Raw genomic sequence first — 9,531 nt, forward strand, 5'->3', positions numbered from 1 at the left:
ATTACCGTACACACCTTACTTAGCATATTTCTGATTCGTCTCCTACGTTGTAAAGATAACATAACATATTGTGATGTGACATTATGAGGGGTTTCTTATTGTGATTATGATATCTGTTTTATTACATTGGAAAATGGGGAGTATATGTGACTCAGAAATGTACTTAATTTTTTCAGTAGATAGATTTGTTGTAATTCAAAAAGTGTATAAAGTTTCGTTACTAATACAGAAATAAATATAAATTGTATATATTGTGAATGTTTCGTTTTTGAATAAATCTGATGTGAAAAATATGTATTACATGTTTAAGTTAGCTATTGTTCATTGTATTATTTCAAAGTGCTTTAACTGAAAGAATTAATTGAAACAAGTATCAAAAGTAAGTGGATTTTTTTTTTTTTTTAAAGCCTTTCTTTCCTCTACTACTTCCTTTTTTAATTTCCCACATTAAGAAAGGAAAATGAAATCTTATTCGAACAATATTTATCATTATAAGATGAAATGAAAGAATATTTAATCTCGTTAATGTATTAGTATGTTTATAGGAAGAAATAGGTCTCATAATTGTTTAAAACATTTATTGTTCAGATTTTTTTCACACTTCAACTTTTTGTAATGCAGCTTAAGAAAAAGCTTATCACAGCTTGACACATAATAGCAAGTTTTTAAGATCAAAATTGTGTACTGTCTTGGTTTCATAAAGAAAGTCATAAATAAATGTCATCTAAGTTTCAATGTTTTGAGATTTCTTCTAAAATGTGATATGCACTATTTACCTAATTACTGACTGACTGACTGACTGACTAGAAATACACTCATCATTTAATATTGAAAAACAGTTATTTTTAAATGCACATGTTTTTTTTTATTATTATTATTTTAATTTTGTAATTTATATTCTCTTCTAATAAAAAGTAAGGCTGTTTCTCTTATTATTCTATCATAAAGAGACAATCTTCTGTTGAAAATCATCCATAAAGGCATTCTATTATCACACTGTACAGTTTGATCTAAAAACTTTCATAGTAAAGGAATGAAATACAAAATTTTTTTATTCTAATACAACTTCATGCATAAAAAGTGACACGTACAGATTGCCTCTTCAAATAAATCCAATAATTCCAAAACGTGCAGTTACAGATTTTAAATGAGCTTCTTATATCTTCTCAAAATACTTCTTATTTGCTGAATTGCCATATATGATTGCCTTTGAAAATTTCACGACGTGTTAATACGTAAGTATCTCTCATGCTTTTAAAAATACGGTTTCTGTTGTTTACGAAATGGAATGGCAAGTCGATTCAATTTCTGCCTCAATGGGGAAATATTTGTCATGTTAATATTTTTCTTTTAAACGACACATAAAGGCCAGTACTGGTAAACAAGGAAAAAGTGAATCTGCCTGCTTTTTGCATATTTGAATAATCCAATGCAAAAAGATGAAAGTATGGTTTAATATGAGATTACTTTTCAGCTCAATACAATTTTCAAATCATACTTTCAGTTTATCAAATTATGACAAATTTGAATTTACTGAGATTTTTATTTCTTGTGTGTAGATTTAACATTAACCATGAAAGCTGTGTATGGTTTTTTGTAAACAAAGCTACATGACAATATTACAGTACCTGTTTTGAAACAGCTTTCATATAACCTATATTGTTTATTATCAATTTTAGTAGCATTCATGAGCTAATTAAAAGAAGTTTTTTTCATGTTCAGACATTTGATGCTTATGCAGGGAACCTATGTGTGTCCATGTGTAGATTATGCATATTAAGTAAGCAATGTTATTTATAAGACCATATGTAATTTTAGCAAACATTGAGTTTGATATAGGACAGTATTCAATTTTTTTTCCTTCCCTTAAAATTACGTACTACTAATGTCAGTTATTCTGGATGAGTACAATAAAAAAGGAAATACATGAATACTTACTTTGAAATACATGAATTTTCAACTGACTTGGGTTTATACTTCTGACTTGGAAACTTTATCCTTTTTTTTTTTCATTTATTCAAGTTTAGGTAAGTATTTACCATGCGTAAACTTTCCAACATGGTAATTTGGCCACCAGCGGCTGAGCGTTAAAGTCGCTGAACACTGGTAGTTCGAATCCAGCAAACTCGCTGGCTGCATGGGCATTTTCGTGGTTTTCCCTGTCTTACATATATACAAGCCAGTTTCCCTTAGAAAGTCCTCCATGAAGGCATCCCTCTCTTTAGGCAGATAGCCCTAGTTTGCTTTGCCATAATCTCAATAAAACCAAACAAAAAACAACATGAGAATAAGAGAATTTTTCCGTAAACTGTAAATTATTTGCCACTTTTTACAAGAGTAAAAGGAATTGCATTTTTGTCCATATGTTTTAACTTTTTAGGTGAAAATCGATCCATGTATACATGTACAAACTAATTGTGTTTCTTATCTGTTAAAAAATTAGAAACAAACACTTCAATCATTCATCGTCAATTTAGAATTTAAAAAAAAAGAACAAATATGAAAATGTTCATGCTTCCTGTTAAAACTGACTGTGGACGTTTGACAATGTATATTGAACTGGAATATTTTGCAAGTTAATATATGCTTCTAAAAATATGGAATGGCAAGTCAGTCATACTTCTCCAGTGATGTGTGCCAAATTGCTAAACATATCTGAGTAAACAAAAAGGTAATTCTAAATTTCTATGTATGAAAGAAATTTCCAGATTACATAAACAGTATTTTTCAGTTTTCTACTCTTAGTATTTTCTCACATATCAATAATTCATTTTAAACTATATAGCCCACCAGCGGCCGAGCGGTAAAGACGCTGAAAACTGGTAGTTCGGTCTTTTGTTCGAATCCCGCGTATGGGCTGGCTGCATGGGCGTTTTCGTGGTTTTCGCCATGTGTAACGTGTATACGAGCCAGTTTCCCTTAGAAAGTCCTCCACGAAAGGCATCCCTTCCCTAAGGCAGATAGCCCTAGTGTCCTTTGCCATAATTAAATACACCACACCACACCTTATAAACTATAATCATTTTCAGAATTAAAAAAAAAAATTAACATTCATTGAACTGTCTTATTGTTGGTTTATGAATGCAAGGACAGTCAATGTGCTTTAAAATTCAGCATTCAGATAAATGTTTACTGTTTTGATGAGTAAATGTGAAAATAGAGTATTACTTTTGTTTCTCAGAGAATGAAGATATGATTTCTGACAATTTGATCAATTGCGTCATATGTCAGTTAATGTTTTTGTTATATTTCAGTTCATAGAACAGAGTAAAACCTTCAATAGATTTCTTATGTCATACTGTGAGTTAGCAAATAATGCATAATCTGAATTTTCTGTTGCTTTTGTATAACACCTCGCCTGAAATCGATAATACTTAAATTTACTATAGATATGCTCTTGAAAACTGTTATGATTTTTAGGAAAAAAAGAAATATACATTACATTTTTTAAGATCTGTGTGCATACAAAAACAAGCATGGGATTTATTTATCTTTTTAGAATCTGTGTTTGTATCACCTATATTGTATATTATTAATTCCATTATTATTCTAATAATAAGTCAGAAATGATGAAGTAATGAGTAACTTCCAGTAATGATCAAAATAAGCTTTTTACACATTCAGACATTCATTCTCCTTAATCATAAGGAAACATGAAATATTCAATACAAGTTCCTGTGTAGGATGAGCATGTGAACTAGTGAATGATATGCAATTTTTCAATTTTCGGAAGCAATAAGTTTTATACACTATTTAATCTTCGTCCCCCCCATCCCCAATAAAATATCTTTATATTCATTTCAGCTATTCTGTATAATTGGCTTACCAGCAATACATTACAGAGTTTTCAAATATATCTTTATTTCATGCAAACTTAATTGACATATTCTTTTTTTATTCAGGTTTCGCTACTTAATTCATCATGTAATGAGGTTTGGAGAGTGTTATAACTTGTAGCAGTTACGCATTATGAATAATAACCTATATATCCGTTAAGAGAAAATTTAAAGTAATTCATTCCAATTTAAGTAACGAAATTGTTCCTTCCGACACACACTGACAGATAGATAGACAGACAGACAGTGAACGTTAACGTTTAAATCAAAACGATTACGGTTAGGTCTGCGTGTTCGCGAATTGACAATAAATTTAAGATAATTGCTAATCCCCATTTTTAAATGAAAGTAAAATGCTGAATTTCCTTCAATGCTTAATATTTTCTAATCTTTTCAATTTTTTTTTTTTTTCCTGGAAGACTGCTCAAAATGTAACATATAGTTAAAACTGTAACAAGAATGAGTTACCTCAACTTAGCTGAAGTTCGATTCTCCTATCCCATAATTAAATTTCTTACTGCTTTCATTATTTTCAATTACTGGTGGTAAGATTAATTTAAAAAGAAATTTTTAATTTCAATAGATGCATTCCAAGCAGTCCAAAATATTCAAGCAAATGCAAAAGCATAAAAACAGTTCTACAGAATGCGTGTTGATAACGGTGACATGAATGTGACCGTTGGAATTCAAACAGCAATTTGAAAGAAATAGCATTATGTGTGTTCATAACGATGACGTGAATCTGACCGTTGGAATTTAAACAGCAATTTGAAATAAATAGGATTGTAGTTCGTCTGTTACTTGCGTTCTTACACGTATCTACAAAGCTGATATATTCAGTGTCAATCAAATTAAATTTCGTAGTATTTAATTGTGTTTCAGTTAACAAAGGGGTATCTTGTGTGTAAGCTAACATGAGAAACGAAAACAGAATTATAAGGAACTAAATAAATTTTCATCTTACATATGAAAAATGAATTGCACACATTTGAAATTTTTTCTTTATTAATAAAATTGAAGGAAAATGAGTGTATTACTTACAAAATTTATGTATTGCATTGTTTACTTTACTTTTTCCTAGTAGGTCATTTAATGTAGAGATTTCAAATTCCAAACAGTGCAAATTAAGGGTGTGTGGAATTTGAAATCAATTTAAAAGGTAAGTGCATTTTCTTTTCTTTTTTCTTCTTAAACCTTCAATTCTCATTCAATTTCACTCTTAGGCAAACTGGAAAAAAAAAAAAAAAAAGCTTACATATAATATCAATAGTGTGGTGTTTCCTTTCGATCACTTGCAGTTCTCTAACACATCTAATATCCAGTTTCTATTCATAATTAAAATTTTTTTCAATACAGCTTCAGAAAATATTTAACTAACCTTCAGAAATACCAACTTTGGAAGCAGAATTGACAGTTTATGAATAAAAAATTCATTGTTGTAATGCGATTTATAGTTGAGGAATAAGGATTTAATGTATCTATGATTGCAGGAAGTTAAGTATTTATCACAAAAATGAAACTTCTCATTTATTATGAATTTACTCTGTATTACAAATTCTTATTTATTTTGTCTTGATAGGAATTTCATGACGATTGCTTTAATTGTCTCCCTTAAGAGTGTTAGTGTAAATTATTTTCTTTTTAATGTCTTTGCTCCTACTGTAGGCAAATCTCACAAGCACATACTATCAGTTTCAATTTAAAGAAAATATCATGATTTCATTATAACAAAGAATTTGATCTTGGTATACAAGAGAATAGATATGACAGTTAAATATGCAAGGATTGATAACCATATTTGAATAATCAAGCAAGAATATTCCAATATCTTGATTCCTTGGTATGTATGCATTTATATATAACTGCTGTTAATAACTCGAACAGTATTTTCAATTGAACTTGCAGAGCAGTTTCTCACATGTTAAAAAACTACCAAAAAATATGTTGTTTGAAAGTCTTAGAAAGTGACTTAGAACTACATCTCTTCACTTAGTCTGATAGCCAATTTTGGATATTTAAATAAACCAATTCATGAAGGTGACCAACTTGTACAATATCAGATAGTCTTCAGCTCATTAAAATTATAATTAAATTCTGTAAATTTACAAGTAATGGATATTAATGGAAATTTCTTTTGCTGATGTACAATATTTAATGTGGGAGATAATCTCAATTGCTATTTCTCTACTTTTGAAAGACAATTTTCAGAAACAAGCTACCTCATAAGCGTGAATAAGATAGGATCCATATAACAATATCTGTTTCTTGTTTTGAAATAGTATTCCTATCACCTATATTATATGATGTTAATCCTAGTAATGATAATACATGACAATTCATACATGAAAAGTACTGATAAAAATTTTGATTCTTACACATTCAGACATCTGATGTTTATGGAATGAGCCAATCTTTCTTACACATTAGACTTCTAGGAAAAAAATACACACACAGAAAAGGGAAAAGAAACTTTGAAATGCAATTTTAGTATTTTTATGAAGCTATATTTTCTAAGGAGGTTAAAACACTGTTATTCTCTTGGACACAGGTAGCATTTAGATGAACGACAACCAATGTGTCTTATAAACAGGAATGTCTATAATAGACCGAGACTTACGTTTTAATAAGTGAATGACTGTTGAGCAGGCAGGAGACTGACTAATCAAGTGGAAATTTCCTCCAAACCTACGTCTACAATCATTCAATTCGTGTTTCGTCCTTCATGAAGGCAAGTGTAAAATTAAAAATCAAAAGTAAATACATAGTGAAGAATGTCCAAAAAGAAATACCAATAAAGTGGTACCTTAAGAAATTAGTAATTAAAATAAAAGTCTAAAAGGAAAATACCAATACTTACTTTTACTGACATGTACCAAATAGAAGTCATCTTTAGCACTATATCTGTTAGAAATTACTTATGAAATTTATCTCCTAGATGGGCATACATGTATCTCTTTTGCACGTGATTAAAAATACTAATTCCTGACTTATGACACATATACACATTTTTTGAACAAAGTGAGTTAAATTTCTTTTAGAACCTGCAGATAAACTTATTCATGCTGGATGCACAGTTGATTTATATTGCTTTCCTCCTATGTGTGATGTCAATATGAGCCACTTTCCCTTAGAAATTCATCCCATCTACCAGTTAGCCGTTATGTGCATTTTCATAATAAAGTCGTTGCCACGAGCGACCGAGTGGTAAAGACGCTGAACACTGGTAGTTCTTTCCGAGGTTGAAATCTCACGAACGCGCTGGCTGCATGGGCGTTTTCTTGGTTTTACCCATGTGTTACGTGTATACGAGCGAGTTTCCCTTAGAAAGTTTTCCACGAAGGCATCCCTCCCTTTAGGCAGACAGCCCTTGTGTGCTTTGTCATAATTAAATTGAATAATCATAATAAAGTCACCACTATACAGCTGTTATAAAACTGTTGCACAAAGGAATTGGGAAATGCTAGCAATATGTTTGAATATGTGACATGAATATGCTTGATAATTACTAACCTACTGCGTTCACATGCATGTAACAAGTCAAGAATCTTCTGATATTATTTTATTATGTATTGCCAGTATGTATAAAAAACATTTCACCGTAATTCACAAAAATATCACAAGAATTAGTGATTCAGCATTCAGTCCAACACATTTCACAGCATCTAAAACTGCACAGAATTTACACCGTAGTAATGCAATAACATCTGCTAATGCAAGTACGAAACAAGTTAACATTCTATTGTAAGGTACAAATCTTCATTTAATGCTTTAGCCATGTCCACTGAATAAAAAATGTGAATTTCCTTATATAAAAAAAAAAAATTAAAGAATTAAAATGTTTATTAAAAAGAAAACATGCATTGCATATAATAGCAGTACTTCTGTTTTAATGATGTGTCATGGTTAATCATAATACATTATATGAATGTATCTTAATAATTGTTGATTCAGTTTTCATAGCTATACTCTTTAAAGCAAAATCTATGCTGCAGTATTATAATGATATTTGAAGTAAATGTGAATCAAGTTTAGATTCTACTATATTAATCAAAAATGTTCATATAAGCTTTATAGATATATATTGCACAGTTATGAATAATAGATATAAAATTCATATTTTACACTGAATAATCATATGAAATACTAATGAAGTATACTAATTTTTACAATGTTTGAAATACAATAATTCTTAATAGTAATTATGTACGTAACAGCATTTTATTCTGTTTACACATCTGTTGTATCTTAATATGTTGTTTTTTGGATGTGTTATCTGAATTTCAGTAGGTAATTTGCCCTAGTCTGCTGTTACAAATCAAGTTTATATTACAGTATACAAAAAAAAAAAGGTTCATATATGCTTCATGTCTTAAAAAATACAATTTTGATTCATATTTTGAAGTAAAGAACACTATGAAATACTGAAAAAGTAGACTGTGTTGTCCACTGTTTGCATACATATACAAGATAAAGCATGTAATGTGTATAATAACATTTGTTTCTGTTTCAAAATTTGCATTTCTTGTAGTAGCAATGTCACTATGAGCCAGATTCACTGGGTAATTCATTTCACCAGCTCTTCGCTGCTGCACACAGGATATGCTTTTGTCGTTGTGAATACATGATATCGATATCCAACTTGATTTGATTATACCTTGCATGTAATAAATAGAATTCATCTTTAGCACTGTATGTCTCGAACAGTTTTAGTGAATTTTATCTCTTAGAACAGTGTGCATTTCTCTTTGATGTTTACACATAGGGTAAATAATGAGAATTGTTTCATTATAAACCTGAGGTTGAACTCACAGAGTCAAGTTTAATTTTTTTGTACAATTATGGGAAAGTATATTAAAGAAACTTATTAAACTTATGCATTTAGTGTAACTTGAAACTTGTACCCTGAATAATCATAATATATTACATGAATACAATTAGGAACTGCTGATTAATTGTTCATTACTAGTATTACGAGCAGGTCCAGCACAAAGAATCTACATAGTACTATTATGAAAACTTCTGAGAAATACTGAATCAAGTTTACATTGTATTATATCAGTCCAAAATGCTTGTATATGCTTTATGTATATCTATGGATTAATATTTGTGAAATTTACTTGTTTCACATTTTAATAAGTACTTTAAATACTGCAAAAGAATAAGAAAATTTCTAAGGTATTCACAAATCCATTTGTAATAAAAAACAGCATGCACTTCATATAATGGCAGTTGTTTATGTTTTGCACTAGTAGCTGTTTTCTAAGATCTGCTTTTTAGTACTATTTAAGTATCTGAATGAACAAGGGAAATTCAGAAGGGATTTCTGTAGTAATGGAGCTTCGATATCATAATGCTATTAGTCCTCTTCCTTATTCTGTGAAATATTTAGGACATAATAATCAGTTGGTGTTTGTGTAATAGGGACTGTATATTGTTAGTGATAATAATAAGTGTCGAATTCATATTTCTAACTTATTAATGATATGAAATACTACAGAAGTACACAAAATTTTTAAAAGTTTAATTACACGAATTCAGAGCAGAAAGCAACATGTTATGTACGTAAAAGCAGTTTTTCTGTGTTTTCAAATCTATATTTTATGTGTGTTGTTTGTTAGGTGTCTTATGTGAGTATAAACCAGTTGTCCATTCGAAATTCATCCCAGTAAGCATTTTCCCCTAGTCTGCCATTATA

Source organism: Stegodyphus dumicola, chromosome 11, assembly GCF_044657685.1.
Source record: "Stegodyphus dumicola isolate Sdum_Otavi_A_Nest chromosome 11, ASM4465768v1".
NCBI classification, from domain to species: Eukaryota; Metazoa; Arthropoda; class Arachnida; order Araneae; family Eresidae; genus Stegodyphus; species Stegodyphus dumicola.